This window comes from Aotus nancymaae, unplaced genomic scaffold (assembly GCF_030222135.1).
Source record: "Aotus nancymaae isolate 86718 unplaced genomic scaffold, 86718_ANA_hifiasm-v0.15.2.pri h1tg000003l, whole genome shotgun sequence".
Taxonomy (NCBI): Eukaryota; Metazoa; Chordata; class Mammalia; order Primates; family Aotidae; genus Aotus; species Aotus nancymaae.
In genome coordinates, this window is record NW_026988414.1 from 28,772,019 (window position 1) to 28,790,457 (window position 18,439).

Sequence of the window (18,439 nt, forward strand, 5' to 3'; positions counted from 1 at the left end):
AGGTCACTGGCCTCTCACCAACCTACATTGACCCTTTTACGGTTGGAGCACTTGTTCTTGCCAACCCCAAAACTCATGTTGAAATGTAATTGCTACTGTAACAGTGTTAGTAAGTGGGACATTGAAGAGGTTATGAGGGCTGCACTCTCCTGGGTGGGACTGATGCTTTTATAAAGGGATGAGTTTGGCCCCATCTTGCTCTCCCTCTCACCCTCTCTTTGCCCTCTTGTATTTCCACCATGTGAGAAAGCATCAATAAGGCCCTTGCTCGGTATCAGCAACTTGATATTAAACATTCCAGTTTCTAAAACTGTGAACCAGTAAATTTCTGTTCATTATAAATTACCTAGTGGTGGATATCCTAATATAGCAGCACATAATTAACTAGGACAGAAACTGGCATGGTACCAGGGAACTGGGCTGTTAATATAGTAAATACTTGAAAATGTAAATTTGGCTTTGGAATTGGAAAAAGGTGTTAGGATAAAAGAATTTCGAGAAACAGGTCAGAAAAAGCCTAGATTGCCATGAAGGAAGTATTCAGGGCAATTTTAGTGAGAGCTTAGTAGAGGTTCCAGGACAGTCTGAAATTTCTTAGAGATTATTTAAGTGGTTGTGATTATAATGCTGGTAGAAGTAAAGGCCGTTCTGGTGACGTCTCAAACAGAAGTTAGAAAAGTAGCGTTGGAAATTACCAGACAGCCCATCCTTGTAATAAAATGGCAAAGAATTTGGCTAAATTGTGCTATAGGGCTGTGTGGAAGGCAAAATTTAACAGTAATGAACTGGGATATCTGGTTGAAGAAATATCTAAGCAAAATGTTGAAAGGCTGCCTGGCTTCTCATAATTGCCTGTAGTAAAATGGGAGAAGAGATAAATTATTTAAAGATAGAATTTATCAAAAGGGAAGCAAAACAAAAATTTGGAAAATCTGGAGCTTAGCTATGTAAAGAATAAAAAGACCTGTTCAAGAGTAAAAAACGATGTGACCAAGTGACCATTTGATAAGATTAGTATGGAGAGAAAGAAACCAGGAGCTATTCATGAAGACAATGGGATAATGAGCCTGAAGTATTTTGAAGATTTTTGAAATTGCCCCTCCATCATGGGCTCACAGCGCTAAGACCTTGAAGGCAAGGTTTCCAGGGAGGTTGCTGCAGGACCATAGAGTTGTTGCCTGTGTCACCTCAAATGTATGTTCTCCTTCTGGTGCAGCATGGCTTGGCAACCCTAGCCATGGACCTGGGTGCAGCACCAGTCACCACTCTGGAATGTAGAGGTCACATAAACATTGGTGGTGTGCATGTGTTGCTAACTTTGCAAGCTTGCAGAGTGCACAAGCTGTGGAAGCATGGCTGCTTTCAGCTACATTTCAAAGAAGGCTGCAGGGATCAGCCACAAGGACAGAGCTGTCAAAGACAGACCTCACTAGTTGGGCCAGAGGAGAGGGGATGGGTCTCTAACAAGACCCCAGAACTATAAAACTGCCAGTGTGCAACATCAGCCTGGGAGAGCTGCAGATGCAAGACTCCTGCACGTTAGAGTTACTGTGTGGTCTGAGCTCAGCAAAGCCATCGGGTGGGGCTTCCCAAGGTCTTAAGGCTTTGGGAACACAAGTGTGTCTGGAAGGTGGAACATAGAGTCACAGGAGATTATTCTGGAGCCTTAAGATTTAATATTAGGCCAAGTGTGGTGGCTCACGCCTATAATTCCAGCACTTTGGGAGGCTGAAGCAGAGGGATCAGTTCAGCCCAGTTTGAGATCAGCCTGAGGAAAACCATCTTGATCAAAAAATAAAAAAATAAATATTAACTGGATATGGTGGCACCTGCCTGTGGTCCCAGCTGCTCAGGAGGCTGATGTAGGAGAATTGCTTGGGCATTGGGAGGTTGAGGCTGCAATGAGCCATGATCACACCACCGCACTCAGCCTCAGTGACAGAGTAAGACTGTCTCAAAAAACAGAAAATGAAAGGACAAAAAGATTTAATGCAGTGTGCTCTATTGGGTTTTGGACTTACTTGGGACAAGTTATCTCCTTCTTCTTGCTTACTTGTCCCTTTTGAAATGGAAATATCTGCCCAATGCCAGTCCCATCATTGCATTTTAAAAGTAAAGAAATTGTTTGATTTCATAGTCTCACAGCTGGAGAAAAGTCCACCTTAGGATGAAGCACACCTTGAATTGCATCCATATCTGATTTAGATGAGACTCTGGATCTTAGACTTTTGAGTTGATACTGAATTGAACTCACACTTTTGGGACTTTTGGGATGAAACGAATGTGATTTGTACATAAGAAGGACATGAGTTTTGAGGTGCCAGGGGCAAAATGATATGATTTTAATTTTGCCCTCCCAAAAACCCATGTTAAAGCTTAATTGCCATTCTAATAGTATTTAAGAGGCAGAACCTTTAAGAGGTAATAAGGCCATGAGGGAGGGCTTCGCTGTTAGGGGTGGGATTGATACTGCTGTAAAAGGGTGTGCTCGGCCTCCTTCTGTTCTCTTTCTTGCCTTTCTCTTTGCCTTTCTACACTTCCACCATGTAATCGTGCAGCAAGAATGCCTTCAACAGAAATTGTTACCTTAATATTGAATTTTCCATCTTCCAGAAGTGTAAGTCAGTAAATTTGTTTTTATTATAAATTACCCAGTTTCAGGTGTTCTGTTACAGCAGCAGAAAATAGACTTAGCCCTGAATTTATAACTTTTTAACTACTACTCAATTCTCATCTGTATATGTTACTTTTCAAGTCCATTTCGCATCTGAAAGTTAATAAAAGTGCATTTTTCTACATTTTCATATATTTTAACATGGAATCTCAGCAAAATGCTTTCAGTTAGTCAGTAAAACTAAATGAAAGTTGCTTCAGTTTTAGGATTTATTTGGCTTATCTCTAAAAATGATACGTATAGAATTATAGTTAAAAGGATTTTCCAGAGTGAGAATTTAGGAGAAGTAGATCGTTGATAGAAAATAATATTTCAGGATTTTTGTTTAGTTATTTGAGAAAACTTAATAGTAATTTGAGAAAAATGAATAACCTCAGGTCTGTATAGGATGAATTCATGGTGTGCCTGCAACATTTGTATTCATTAGAAAATAAGAATGTTGAATTACGAATAGGGCCTGACAAAAGAAACTGGAGTTATCTAGTGAGTAGACATGCACTGGCTAATGTGAGATATGCTGAGGACCAAGAGGAATCACTATAATTATTGTAACAGTAACTAAATAAAAATGAGAAAAACATTAAAGAAGTGACATATCAATTTCTTATTTTGGAAATGAGTATTAAATAGAAAAATAATTTAAATAGAAAAATAAACACTTATCCTGCCTTTTTAAGAAAAAAAAAGAAAACCACTACAATTCCTATGCACTTGCTTAGTGATTTAAATAAAAAAAGACAAAATTATAAAATAACCACTTGCAATCATGTTTAAATTAATATGATTAATTTAATAAATTAAATTAAAATAATATATTATTAAAATAATATATTATTTTAAACATGATTGCAAGTGGTTATAATTTTGAGATATTAAAATAATATATTATTTTAATATTTTAAAGATATATTAAAATATAATATATTATTTTAATATATTATTATATAGTATATTATTTTAAACAGGATTGAAAGTGGTTATTTTATAATTTTGATATATAAAAATAATATATTATTTTAAACAGCTGAAAAGAGAATTCAGCTTTAAGACACTTACAAAGGACTTTTCTTGGTGGTTTTGCTAAAATTATTAACCGGTTTATTTGTGTTTTCCGAATCAGTAAATATAATACATACTTGGTGAAATGAGCAATTTTCTCTAGGAACATTGAAAAATATTTTCTATTTTTAGAATATATTGAGGTTATACCATATGGTTTTAATCAAGAATCTCAAATTAAATTATATATCTTCAAAAGATTATGGTAGTTATAATGGAGTTTTCAACTCTATTCCGACATAGTGATTTCATGTCATTTCTATCAGCTAACCGTAGCTCATACCTTACAATTGGACTTGGTAAATAATGTACTGTGCGTATTTAATTCTCTCACAGGCTTTTATAATTGTTGTTAATTGTCACACTTTGAATAAACACTGGTTAAGATGGGAAAATATTCTCTCAAAGTCCAGCATTGTCACTTGATTGAAAACAAACGGTGCATTTCAAAATAGTTTTTAAGAATATCAGTCACTTATCCCAGATTATGCCAAAGTAGTTATGTCTCCTAAATAATCACAGTCTAAGAGTGATGTCTTCTCAGTGAATAGCTTTCCATATCTACCCTCCACTGACTCGATGCTACCAAGAAGTGAGTTAACCATAACTTCCTGGTATGTTATTTTAACCTTATTTCTCCTCTTGATGCATTGGCATGCCTTAATAAATGGACTAAATAACATTTTTTTCTTTCCATAACTAAGAAGGGGATGCATTATAAGGTAAAAGTAATGCAATAAATATAACAATATAGTAAAATTAAAATCTACAGATCATAGGTCCTGTTTAACTGGAAGAAACTTAGATATATTTAATTCTAGGGTTTTTTAAACCTATGATGGCTCATGTTTCAGTACTATGAGACAAAGAAAAGGTCAAGAAAACGCATTTCTAATATTTTGTTGCTATTTCTATCTGAGAACTATAATTTTTTTTAGGATAATATGGTTTGAATTTCATTTGAAATATTTTCTATTATAAAAATGGGAAAGCTGTTAAATAGTAAGCTTCATAGTCTCTCACACAGAAAGCCCTGATTGAAATACAAACATCTTCATATTAACACTCTGCCATCTTCCTCATCAGTCCACTTTCCTAGGACCTCATGTATGATTCCTTCACCTCAGCTACATTTTCATCACCTCTCAACTGAAGTCAACGGAATCCTATTTCAACTACAATTGTATTTTTTTTCTTCGATTTTTATTACATTTATTATCATCAATGGCTTTATCTGACATCAATCTCCTATTTAGGCTTCTTTAGAAACTTCAAAAGTACCATCATTAGGACACTTAAAGCTGGTAAAATGATTAGATTAATCCATGTAAGAGCTTTGAGATAATTATAACTTAATTGATAGGAAAAATGTTGTGTATACATTGACCACATTAGAAGGGTAAAATGCAAGTGTGCACTGTGACCATATCACTCCTCCCCCAGGCTGGCACAGCACCATACAGAGATGATTCCCCTGAGCACACAGTTTCTATAATGGGAAAAGAGAACTAGAAGTAAAAATTTAGCTTCCCTAACATTCAGAGATGCTTCCCAGGAAGCCCATTCCTGTCTCCACTCATTAGTAATACAGTGGGTAACAACACAACTAGGCTGCTTGGGGTCAAGTAGAAACAAAGCAAAGTTGTGGAACTCACAGTGACTAGTGCATGGATCTTAGTGGAAGCTCTATGTATCTTCCCATGGTAGTGTCCAATTAGAGGTATCACTTAGAGGCAGAGCCCACCTGCAAAACCAAACTGATGGCTCCCACAAACAATGGGAATCTCCATTTGTTTGAATCTCTAGACAGCTAGTGTTTATGCCTAAGCTCAGATCCTACCACAATGCCTAGCCAAGGGAGAGATGCCTACCACAGTGCATTTTGTTTTCACAGAGCACAGGGGCTAGACCTCTCCTACCTGGGAGTTGAAACAACTCTGTTCAGCTTCAATGCCTACCTTGAGGGCAAACCCAGGCATGGAGGCAAACCTCCAATTTGCATTTCTACCAAACATAGAAGCTAGTCTTGTCTGTTCCAACCAGTGAGTCCACCCAACTTTGAGGCCCAGCCTGCAACCCTGACTAACTGTAGAACTCAAAAAGCAGTACCACATGGCCCAGAATATACTTTGTGGCCTGGCCCAATCTGAGGCAATCACAGTGCCCAGCCAGCAGCTTGACCAGATTGCAGAACACATCCACTATTCTCATCAGACAGTGGAAGCCAGCAAACAGTCCTATCCAAACTTAGAGCCAAGGCAGTGGCCCAGTAATCCAAAGAATCAGCAAACTCTGCTTGCCTGGGATTGGTACCAGCTGGTCCATTCAGAATCACAAACTAGACTATGTAGTGAAGGTCTAATCCTACCCAAGAATATCTGTAAAAGCTGGAAAAAGTGGCTGTCTGCTCAAATGCATGGACAGCAACAAAAGGAAATAAAGATAATGAAGAATCAGGGAATAATGATATCTCTAAAAGAAACTAATAAAGCTTCAATAATGAATCCCAAAGAAATGGAGATAATGAAAATACTGAAAAATACTTTGTAATAATTCTCTTAAAGAAGTTCAATGAAATATAAGAATATACAGATAGACAATTAAATATATTGTAAAAGAAATAAGCAATTTGACAAAGCAACAATAAAAACATTAAACAATTCAGAGATGAAGAGTACAATGACAGAACTGAAAAATGCACTTGACGCTTCAACAGCAGGCTTAAACAAGAAGAAACATTTATGAGCTTTAAGACAGACTATTTAAAATTATCAAGTCAGGGCCGGGCGCAGTGGCTCACGCCTGTAATCCCAGCACTTTGGGAGGTCGAGGCGGGTGGATCATGATGTCAAGAGATCAAGACCATTCTGGTCAACATGGTGAAACCCCATCTCTACTAAAAATATAAAAAATAGCCAGGCATGGTGGCACGTGCCTGTGGTCCCAGCTACTCAGGAGGCTGAGGCAGAAGAATCGCTTGAACCCAGGAGGCGGAGGTTGCAGTGAGCCGAGATTGCGCCACTGCACTCCAGCCCGGTGACAGCAAGACTCTGTCTCAAAATAAAATAAAATAAAATAAAATAAAATAAAATAAAATTATCAAGTCAGAGGAATAGAAAGGAAACAGAATAAAAAAGAAAGAAGAAAGTCTATGGGAACTATGGAACTCTATCAAGACACCTAATGTTAATGTTTATAAAGAAAACCAAAAGATAACAAGGGTAGCTACACTTACGTCTTAGTCTGTTTTTGGTACAATAACAAAATACCCAGGATTGGGTAATATACAAAGAACACCTTTTTTTTAAACTGTTCTAGAGATTGAGAAGTCTGAGATTGAGATACTGGTCCTTTAGTTTATCTGGTGAGAGTTGTTCTCTATTTCTAAGATGGTACTTTGATGCACATCCTCCAGAGGGAAGAAACCCTGTGTTTTCACATGGCAGGATGTGAAAGACAAAAAGGGATAAATTGCCTCCATTAAGATTTTTATAAAAGCATCTAATTTCATTCACTAAGTGAAGAGCTATGATTACCTAATCACTTCTTAAAATCTTACCTTTAAATACTATCACATTGGCTGTTAAGTTTTAACAACTGAATTTTGGAGTAGATAGATTTAAACCATAGCAACTTAGAGAAAATAGACTTTAAGTAAAAAATCGTAAAGACAGACGAAGGAATCTCTTTAAAATGATAAAGGTGTCAATTCATTAAGAAGTTAAAATAATTGTAAATATATATATACACACACACAAAAAAAAACCCATTGGAACCTCTAAATATATACAGTAAATATTAGAGGATCTTAAGGAAGACATAAATTACAAAAAATTATGGTAAAAAATACCAATACTCCACTTTCAAGAACAAATAGATCACTTAGACAGAAAATTAATAAAAAAACATTGGACTTAAACTATAATTTAGATCAAATGGACTCAACATACATACAGAACATTCAACCAAATAGTAACAGAATGCATTTTCTTCTCAAATCCACATGGAACAGTCATCAAGATAGATCACATATTAGGCTACAAAACAAGTCTGAATACATTCAAGAGAATTGAAATAATATTAATGATCTTTTCAAAATATTATATAATTAGAAATGAACAACAGGAGAAATATTTTAAAAATCACAAATATGTGGAATTAAGACTGAACAACCAATGAGTCAAATAATAGCAAAGACTTGGAACCAACCCAAATGCCCATCAATGATAGACTGGATAAGGAAAATGTGGCTCATATACACCATGGAATACTATGTAGCCATAAAAAAGGGTGAGTTCATGTCCTTTGCACGGACATGTATGAAGCTGGAAACTGTCTTTCTCAGCAACACAGGAACAGAAAACCAAACGCTACATATTCTCACTCATAAGTAGAAGTTGAGCAATGAGAACACATGGATGTGGAGGAGAACATCACACACCAGGGCCTGTCAGGGAGTGGGGGTTAGGGGAGGGATAGCATTAAGAAAAATACCTAATGTAGATGACAGGTTGATGGGTGCAGCAAACCACCATGTTATGTGTATAACTATGTAACAAACCTGCATGTTCTGAAAATGTATCCCAGAATTTAAAGTATAATAATAATTTTTTAAAAACTAAATAAAGGTAGTTCAGGCAATGAGAAAAAAAAGAAAAAGTGAAATTTTAAAAAATTTTGGGACAAATGAAAGTGGAAGCACAATATACCAAATCTTATGGGTTGTATCAAAGTTCTCAGAGGGATTCTTATAGGAATACATGCTATAGCAAAAAGAAGAAAGATCTCAAATAAGCAACTGAAATGTATACCTCACAGAACTAGAAATAGAACAAACTAAACTCAGAGTTAGGAGGTGGAATGAAATAATAAAGATCAGAGAAGAAATAAATGAAATAGAGACAACAAAATGAGAAAAATCAATGACCACAAGAATTTGTTTTTTGAAAAGATAGACAAAATTTACAAGCCCTCAGCTAGAATAAGAAAAAGAGAAGAGTCAAATTTAAAAATCAGAAATGAAAGAAAAGAAATTATAACTGTTATCACAGAAATATAAAATATCATAAAATTTCCTATGAATAATTACATGCCAATAAATTGGATAACTTAGTAGCCATGATGGCAGCAGCAGCGCATCTGGAGAGGCCCCTGTGAGGACACCCGCTTCTATAGGGAAGCCCAGCTGGGGCTGCACTCTTCATGGAGCCAGTGGGAGCCAGGATCAGGTGGGAGCCCTGACCTCTTGTGAGTTGGCAGAGCAGGAGCCCCATACTTCTGGACTTGGCTGCGGTCACCCAGTTGCAGCTGCAGACCCAGGCATCCCTGTGCTCCCAGAGGCTTGGGAAACCCACCTGCCCCCACAGGCTCAGAAGTGCCTGCTTCCATAGCATGGCCTTTCCCCATTCTTGGTGACTGCTCTGATTTGGAGCAAAGTTGAAGCTAAGCCTGGGTGTTGTCACAACCCGGCTGGGTGTGTATGCACTTGGGGTGACGCTAGCACGCCAGCCCCCTTCCACATTGGCCCCCTCCAGACTTTGGGTGCTGACAAACATAGGAGGGAGGCTGAGTGGGGGTAAGGGGGACTTGGTGTGGGCCAGCAGGCACCCCTTGACAGGAACAGCTTGGACGCTGCAGACAACATGATTGATGGTGGCAGGAGGCAGATGGGCTCCTGGGCAAAAAGGGGCAGGTCCCTGGTGAAACCCCACCTTCAAGCCAGGGATGGCCTAAAGCATGAGGGCCAGTCTGTCAGTTCCAGGTGGAGTCATGGCCTGGAGTGAGAGGTGAGAAATCATAGTGCTTTTTCTAAGCCCACTCATGGGCAGTCATGGACCAATCATCATGCAATTCCTCCCTTCTGAGCCCATAAAAATCCCCAGACCCAGCCAGACGCACACAGAAATCACGACTACCAGCTGCAGGAAGAAGCTACCCAATTTGGTTCTCCTTGACTCATCAGGATGGCCTGCCTGAGGAAGGGAGCTACCCACTCTGGGTCTCCCTTCCACTGAGAGCTGGACACTTATCAAATGACCTTCTGTGGAAAGGAGCTACCCAGTGCAAGTCACCTGAGAGCTTTTCTGTCACTCAGTGAGGCTCCTGTGTGCCTTGCTCACCCTCTAGGTGTTCATATACCTCATTCTTCCTGGACGCAGGACAAGAACTTGGTACTGGCCAAATGGTAGGACTGAGAACTATAATACAAACAGAGCTGAAATGCCCCTGTCCATTCACTACATTGCAGGCAACATGAAAGAGAGAAGAGTTGTGACCCTCTGGGGAGTCCAGACCTATGGGCTCTCCAAGCCAGGGCTATAACATCCTCTTTGGGGCTGTGCAGTTTCTAGCATCTCCGAGCATTCAGGTGCCACCACATTCCCCCTGTCCAGACGCTGGTGCCCACAATGGAAGTAGTTTGCTATACATCTGTTCCAGCTGCAGCCTCACATGGAACCAGTGCCTGTGCCAGTGCCTGGAGCTGTCTTCCCTGCTGCAGCAGCCAGCGTGCCTGCTTGTGTGCAGTGCCCAGACCCCACGCTGTCTCACTCACACACCCTTTGCTGCTGGGTACCTGGCTCGCCCTTGACAGGTGAGGGATCCAGGTTGGTAGCATGAGCGAACCACAGCCTGCCACGCAGAGTGGGTGGAACAAACCCAGTGGGCACAATAAATACTCAAGCTGGAGGTGCCACTGGCCAAAGGGGTTTCCAGCTGGTGAAGTGTCACCCTAAGTATCCTGTAACAGAAGTGAATAAATTCCTAGACACATAAAATCTACCAAGACTGGATCATAAAAAACAGAAAATAGAAATAGACCAATAGTGAGTAAAAATGTTGAATAAGTAATAAAAGGTATCTCATGAAAGAAAAACCCAAAACCTGAGGGCTTCTTTGGTGAATTGTACAATACATTTACAGAAGAACTGATACCAATCCTTCTCAAACCAAAGCAAAGCTGGAAGCATCACATGATCTCATTTCAAAGTATATTACAGTGCTATTGTAATCAGCACAGTATAGGACTGGCATAAAAATTAACACATTGTGCAATGGAAGAGACCAGAGAGTATAAAATCAAACCACTTCCTTTAATGGTCAATTAATTTTTGACAGATGCCAAGATTATCCAATGGAAAAGATGTTGGGAAAACTGAATAGCCACATGCAGAAGAAAAAAAACTGGACCCTTATCTCAAACAATATACAAAAGTTGACTTAAAATAGATTAAATAATTAAGCAAGTAGGGCACTTTGGCTCATTCCTATAATCCCAGCATTTTGGGAGCTGAGGTGGGTGAATTGCTTGAGCCTAGGAGTTTGAATCCATCCTGGACAATATGTCAGAACCCCATTTCTACAATAAATACAAAAATTAGCCTGTCATGGTGGCAGCTACTTGAGAGTCTGAGGTGGGAGGATGGCTTGAGTCCAGGAGGTGGAGGTTACAGTGAGCTGAGATCATGTCACTACACTCCAGCCTGGGTAGCAGAGTGAAACTCCACCTGAAAAAAAAATTAGCCTGGCGTGGTGGCATGCACCACCTGTAGACTGAAGTGTTTGAGAGACTGAGGTTGGAGGATGGCTTGAGTCCAGGAGGTGGAGGTTGCAGTGAGCTGAGATAGTGCCACTGCACTCCAACCTGGGCTTTGGAGCCAGACCCTACCTCAAAAAATAAAAAAAGAAAAGAAAAAAGAATTAAACATGTGACCTGAAACTATAAAACTAGCAGACGGAAACAGCTACATGTAGTTGGTCTGGGTTATTGTTTATTTGGATTAGATTCCAAAAGCTCAGACAACAAAAGCAAAAATAGACAAACTGGATTACATCAAACTCAAAAGCTTCTGCACAAGAACGAAAGCAATTAACAAGTTAAAAGACAACCTACAGAGTGGGAGAAAATATTTGTTAACCAAAAACTGTGATAAGAGGTTACTATCCATTATATTAACAAATAACTCAACATCAAGAAAACAACCCAATTTCAAAATGATAACCGTAATAGGTATTTCTTAAAAGAAAATACACAAATGGCTAATAGATCCATGATATAGTTCACAAAATGATATGCAAGTGGCTAATAGGTATTAGTCAAGTACATCTAATAATTTAGAATTACCCAGTTGAAGTTTGAGAGGCCATGCTCTCCTTTAACATCGCTAGTCATTTAGAAAAATGCAAATTAAAACCACAATAATTTATCACCTAACGCCTATTAGAATGGCCATTATCAAAAAAAAAGATGAGAAATGTTAGTAAGGTTGTGGAATAAAAGGAACCCTTGTACATGGTCAGTGGGACTGTAAACTGGTACAGCCACTATGGAAAACTGTATAGAGATTTTCCTCAAACAAGGTTTAAAAAATTAACATTGATCAAACAAGCACACACTAGGTAACTATACCCAAACGAAATGTTGTCATTTGCCACAGCAAGCTTGGACCTGGGGGACATTATGCTAAGGGAATTAATCTCTGCACAGAAAGACAAATACCATGTGTTCACATTTATATGTACAATCTAAAGCAATAAATCTCTTAGAAGCAGAGAATAGTGTTGATTACCAGAGTCCGGGCGTTGAGATGAATTGGAAGATGTTTGTCAAAGGGTTGAATGTTTCATTTAAACAGGAAAAATAAATGGTAAATATTTGAGGTGATGGATAGTTAATTAGCTTGATTCATTTATTCTATATTATATATATATATATATCACAGCATCACTTTGTACTCCACACACATATACAATTATTATTTGTCAAAATCGTAAAAACACCGATATAGTAAAATCTCATTTTAAAAATGAAGAGAGAAACCCAGATAACTGAATTAAATTGATTAATAATGATGATTTATCAAATTCCTAATCTTAACTAAAACTGTTCTAAAATTTCTTTGTAATTATATTCAGCCTGAAAGAATAGTTGTAGTAAAATATGTACCTGGATATAATTTATTTTGTAATAACTATGAAAAACAATAATATCAAATAATGCATAAAATCAAGAAACAGTAACCATTATCTTGCAGCATTTCTGAAAGAAGCTGTTCAATTTTTAAAAATATACATGAGCAATTATTTGTATGCATTTATTTCTTCCAAGATGGCTATAAAATCTTTTCTATTCATTATCACATAATTGCCTACAAAATGGAAGATTTCCTTCCCATTTTGTAGCACGTAAATAATATGAGTAATTTATTTATAAATTAAATGCAGACTTTTTTGCAGAGTACATATGGCTATAGATCTCTACAGTTGCTATTCTGAGGTTTAATTCCTGAGGGAAAAAGATTCATACTTTTGATGTACCCAGGTGCTGATGTTTACAGTAGAGTCAGTGTTTTTGCTCATGTATGTGTGAAAGTGTATAAAGTCAGAATCTGTTTATAATGGGTATATATATGAGAATTGATATAAATTACTGATTCACAAGTATACAATTTAAAACTTAAACCTATGATTATAACTTTGAATGATTGTTAATTATATCTACTGCAAATGGTGGTTGTGGGAATTAAACATATTTTTATACAAAGAATGCATTTAGCTAGTGGTTAGTATGTAAAAATTGTTCTAGGATATTTATTTATTTATTTGGCAGTTTGGAAGTAAAATGTTTAATATCGTTTGTAACATAATGCACTTCCCGCTTGTCCAAAGAAGACAAGCTGGAGAAATGAGTAAAAATGCTTATCTAACTTATATCATCTTAGGCTCAAACAGAAAGTAAACAATTCTTAGATTGACTAGGAGAATCAATGCAAAAGTAATGTAAAATGACAAAATGACAAAATAAAGTAAAATAGCATGCTTGACAGAAACTTTTAGTATTATATAAAAGAAGAAGTAAAGGAAAATGAATTGTACACATACATATGAACTTATTTAGCCATTATTTATTGACCATGGGTTAGGTATTTGTGTCTTGCCAATGTCTGCAAATTCAAGAGTGAATAAGACATTATCCCTGTACCCCAGAACTTACAGTTTAGTGGTGTTGAGTATGATATATGAGAGAATAGACTATGAAAATACATTGTAATACATGTGTAAAAACTGTATTGAAATATTTGAACAGATAAGATAGTTATTTGTTTGACTTTTTCTCATTTTTTCCTTCAAACAAGCTATTTCCAATCTCCTTTGCCACATTTTTAGAATATCTTTTGTACATCCCATAATTTAGAATTGTTCTGTTAAAAGTAAGATGTCATGCTGCCCTTCTTACAGACATTTCAGATATCTAGAAACTGTTCCTTTGGGTACATTATCTCATATTGGAAATGACAAAGCAGTGATTCGCACAGTTTAGGTATCCAAAGTCATTGCATTATCAGAAAACATGGCAAAATGAATGGAAGGTCTAGGCAGAGTTCCTGCTGTCATCCTCACAACTATAGCAACTTTAGCCCTTTTCAAAGAATGTCATGACTGTCCAAGGTAACATACCTCATTCTCTAAATTTCCTCCACCAAGCAGCTCAAATGAGACAAACTATTGCTACTTTGAATATAATTTCACAAAATAGGTTTATGTGGAGAGCATCAAGTTTCAGTTTTTTCTTCCTTATGGAAGGATGGATAAAATTTAAGTATATTATAGTTAGGTTATTATTTTGTATCCCCAAATAGGTAAAATGTATAATACAGGTTTTGAGCTTTAAGATAAAAGGGCTTAGATATCTGGGAAATATTTCTTTTGTTTCTCCATGCCAGTGATTATAAGAGGGAAAGTGTGTTTGTGTATTACGGATTGCTATTGATGACCTGGTTCTGGACTCCCAAACCATGACCCAGGATGACCATTGAACGATAAACTGCTAAGGATTAGTGCATGTTTTGAGAAAGGGGGAAGTTGCCAGAGGCTTGGTAGTCATTCTTTAATACTGAAGTAATGACTCAATCTCAAAATTACATGTTTATCCCTGCTTGCATTATTTCGGATCTAAACTTACAGTTCAATGAATTTGCTGATTAGATCTTCTTCAGTCTGTGGATTGAGGGAACCAGTAGTTGGCTCTGTGCAAGAAAGATTTATTTTTTAAATTTAGATGTTTCCAAGATGAAATCTGTGTAATCAAGACACATGAGTTTCTATTATTACCTAAACACAAAACAAACTTCTGGGAAAACCTTGCTTCAAGCCTTGGTCATCTCCAAAATAAGATGAGTTTAATAAGCTTCTGAATACACAGCACTGCAAAGCCTATGCCATCAATTTACTCAGAGACCGTTTATAAGTTACAAAAAGGAGGCTGAAAAGACACGGAATAAACCTAAATGCCTATCAATGATAGACTGGATAAAGAAAATATGGTACATTTGCACCGTGGAATAGTATGCAGCCACAAAAAAATGAGATCATACCATTTGCAGGGACATGGATGGCATTGGAGGCCATTATCCTTAACACACTAACACAGGAACAGAAACACAAATACCACATGCTTTCAGTTGTAAGTGGGAGCTAAATGACGAGAACAGGTGTACACATAGAGGGGAACAGCAGACACTGGGGTCTATCAGGAGGTGGAGAGTAGGAGGCAGGAGAGGATCAGGAAAAGTAACTTATGAGTACTAGGCTTAATACCTGGGTAAAAAAAAAATAATCTACACAACAAAGGCCCATGGCAGAAGTGTATCTTTGTAACAAACCTGCACTTGTGTCCCTGAAACTAAAATAAAAGTTAAAAAACGAAGTAAAAAAAAAAAGGTGGAAAACAGACGGTGTTCTGCCAGAGAGTTTTTCAATTTCTTAATTTTGTCCTGAGAAATTACGCATTCTTATTACAATGTGCATATATACAGAAGTATGTACATATACTTTGTATATACATATTGTCTTTTACACTTGTATGTGTATGTATACACACACACATATATATGTATACCCAAACACACACCACCTACACAGAGGAAGAAAAAGAGAAAGAAGGAAAGAGTCAAACATTTAGTTAGTTACCGTAAAAAGGCAAACTATAATTTCCATCGTCAGCCATCTCAACTATAAATGATAGAATTGAATCACTTTGTTCCTTAGAAGCAGAGAACAGGTCATGTCCTTAGAGCTTCACAATGGATGAAAATCTCTTTTATCAACCTTTCCTAAGGCAGGGACGAAATCTCTATTCTTGAGACTTTAAGGCAAAAGATACAGAAACAACCTTTCATGGCTGATGGTTAAGAAAAAAGTGAAGGGAGTTTTTGACTATTACTTAGATAAAAATAGAAGAAGAGACTTAACACCTTTTGGTAGGTGACAGTCTCGTAATGTTCTAAATTTTGTACTTACATAAAAGCTGAAACAGCTAATCAATGTAGGTGTTCAAAGAAGAAAGTTATTCCCAAGAACTTCGATGACCAATTTCCTAAAATAGAAATTTGAGGAATAAAATATAACCATGAATCTAATAGTGCTTCAGAATCAAGTAGATCTACTTAAAAATGAAATAAAAGAATAAACATATACATCTGCCAAGAGGAAAACAAAAAGAACTAAAATAGCAAGAAAATAATGTTTGATTTAGCATCATCTGGTTTCAGTGAGTTATAATGGAAAAGTCATATTCTTATTCCATATTATAATGGCAGGATAGTTTGAGAACCAAGTATAGTACTACCAAAGTCCTCAATTAATTAGGCAGTACCATAGACTCACTTGTAGAGAGATATTCTGGGAAGCACAGGTAAAGAGAGGGATTGAAGGTTTTATATGTACATTTAAACCATAGCCCTTCTATGGAATGCACCATCATCAGTGCAAAGTACAAAAACATAAGAAGATTTATATCATCTCGTATCATCTAGTTATAACTATTCCATGGAAGGACTCCAGGTTGGGATACTAGAGATCATTATGTTAGAAAAAGTTGTATTGTATTGTTGATTTAATTTTCGCCCTTTCCTTTCTATTTGCCAGTAGGGATGCAAGGGGATGATCAACTCTTTGATAACTTGAGATTTTAAATAAGGTGTGGGAGGTAAATTCTGAAGCGTGCCTCAATGATCCCTGCCTCCTCTCATTCAGACCTCTGTCCCCCTGTGTGTGTGTGTGTATGTGTGTTGAGATGTGTGTACGTGGTGACTTGACTGTAATGAATAAAATGTCGTGAAAGTGATGAACTGTTACTTCTGATATTAGACTATAAAAGATGGTGACTTTTATTACTGTCTCTTTCTTACCTTTGTGGCTTTCTTTGATAAAGCAAGTCCAGAATATAACTCTTCAAAATCAATAGGAAAACAGCTCTATGGAAACATGAGCAAAGTATCTGAATGATTAGTGCCACGAAACCCACAATGGACAAATAAAATACAAGCGGGAACATAAAATTTCACTGTAATTAGTTACAGTGTAATTAGTTAAGTGCAAATTATATACAACATGAGGTAATATTGGCACCAGATTTGGAAGTGCAAAAAAACTTTCAGAAACAGGTGTTGATAAAGATGTAGAGAAAATAATGCTGTATATTTAATGGCATAGAATTGCTAGACTAGATCTAGAAAAAAAAGTTTAATAATTCCTAGTGTCCTGAGTAAAACTAGTAGAATAGCTCTGAAGAAAAAATATGGCAATACTTAATGGTCCAACCAGTGTCAATTGTTAGAGTTTCAAATTGGCCATCAGGCACAAGTGACACATGGGCTTTAATCTAACATTATGAATAATTGGCTTTACAGAAGATTATGGGACAAGAAATACTGTGATAAAGCGTTGGCTTTATCTCACTGGGATGCCCAGTTCACAGCTGCTTTTATCACATCAACCTGCAGGGAATGTCCAGTTACTCAAATTAAAACCGAGGTCAATGTAAATTACATTGACACAAGAAGGCTGCAGTATCGGCTTGCACCTCAGCTTGCACCAAGCATTTATACAGGGTCATTTCCAAGGATGGACATTTCACAACAACAAGGAAGACACAAAACTCCACATTCATCTTGATTCTGTACATTCCAAAGAAAGAGAACAGGGTTGTGTACTAAAGTAGAACTGGAACAAAACAGGCCAAATGTTAAACCTTTATTTATTTGTAGTAAATTTTATTTATTTATTTATTTTTATTTATTTATTTTTTTTGGTGTTTTTGAAGATTTTCATTTTAAATATTTGACCTTAACGTTTTTCTTTTATGGGCTTGTGGATATTATATGTCTTTAAGCTGAAGAACAATTTTTTTTTTTATTGCATTTTAGGTTTTGGGGTACATGTGAAAATCATGCAAGGTTGTTGCATAGGTGCATACGTGGCAGTGTGATTTGCTGCCTTCCTCCCCTTCACCTATATCTGGCATTTCTCCCCATGCTATCCCTCCCCAACTCCCCACCCCCACTCTGTCCCCCCACTCCTCCCCAACAGACCCCAGCGTATAGTGCTCCCCTCCCTGTGTCCATGTGTTCTCATTGTTCAACACCCACTTATGAGTGAGAACATGTGGTGTTTGATTTTGTGTTCTTGTGTCAGTTTGCTGAGAATGATGGTTTCCAAGTTCATCCATGTCCCTACAAAGGACGCGAACTCATCGTTTTTGATGGCTGCATAATATTCCATGGTGTATATGTGCCACATTTTTCCTGTCCAGTCTATCATTGATGGGCATTTGGGTTGGTTCCAGGTCTTTGCTATTGTAAACTGTGCTGCAATGAACATTCGTGTGCATGTGTCCTTATAGTAGAACGATTTATAATCCTTTGGATA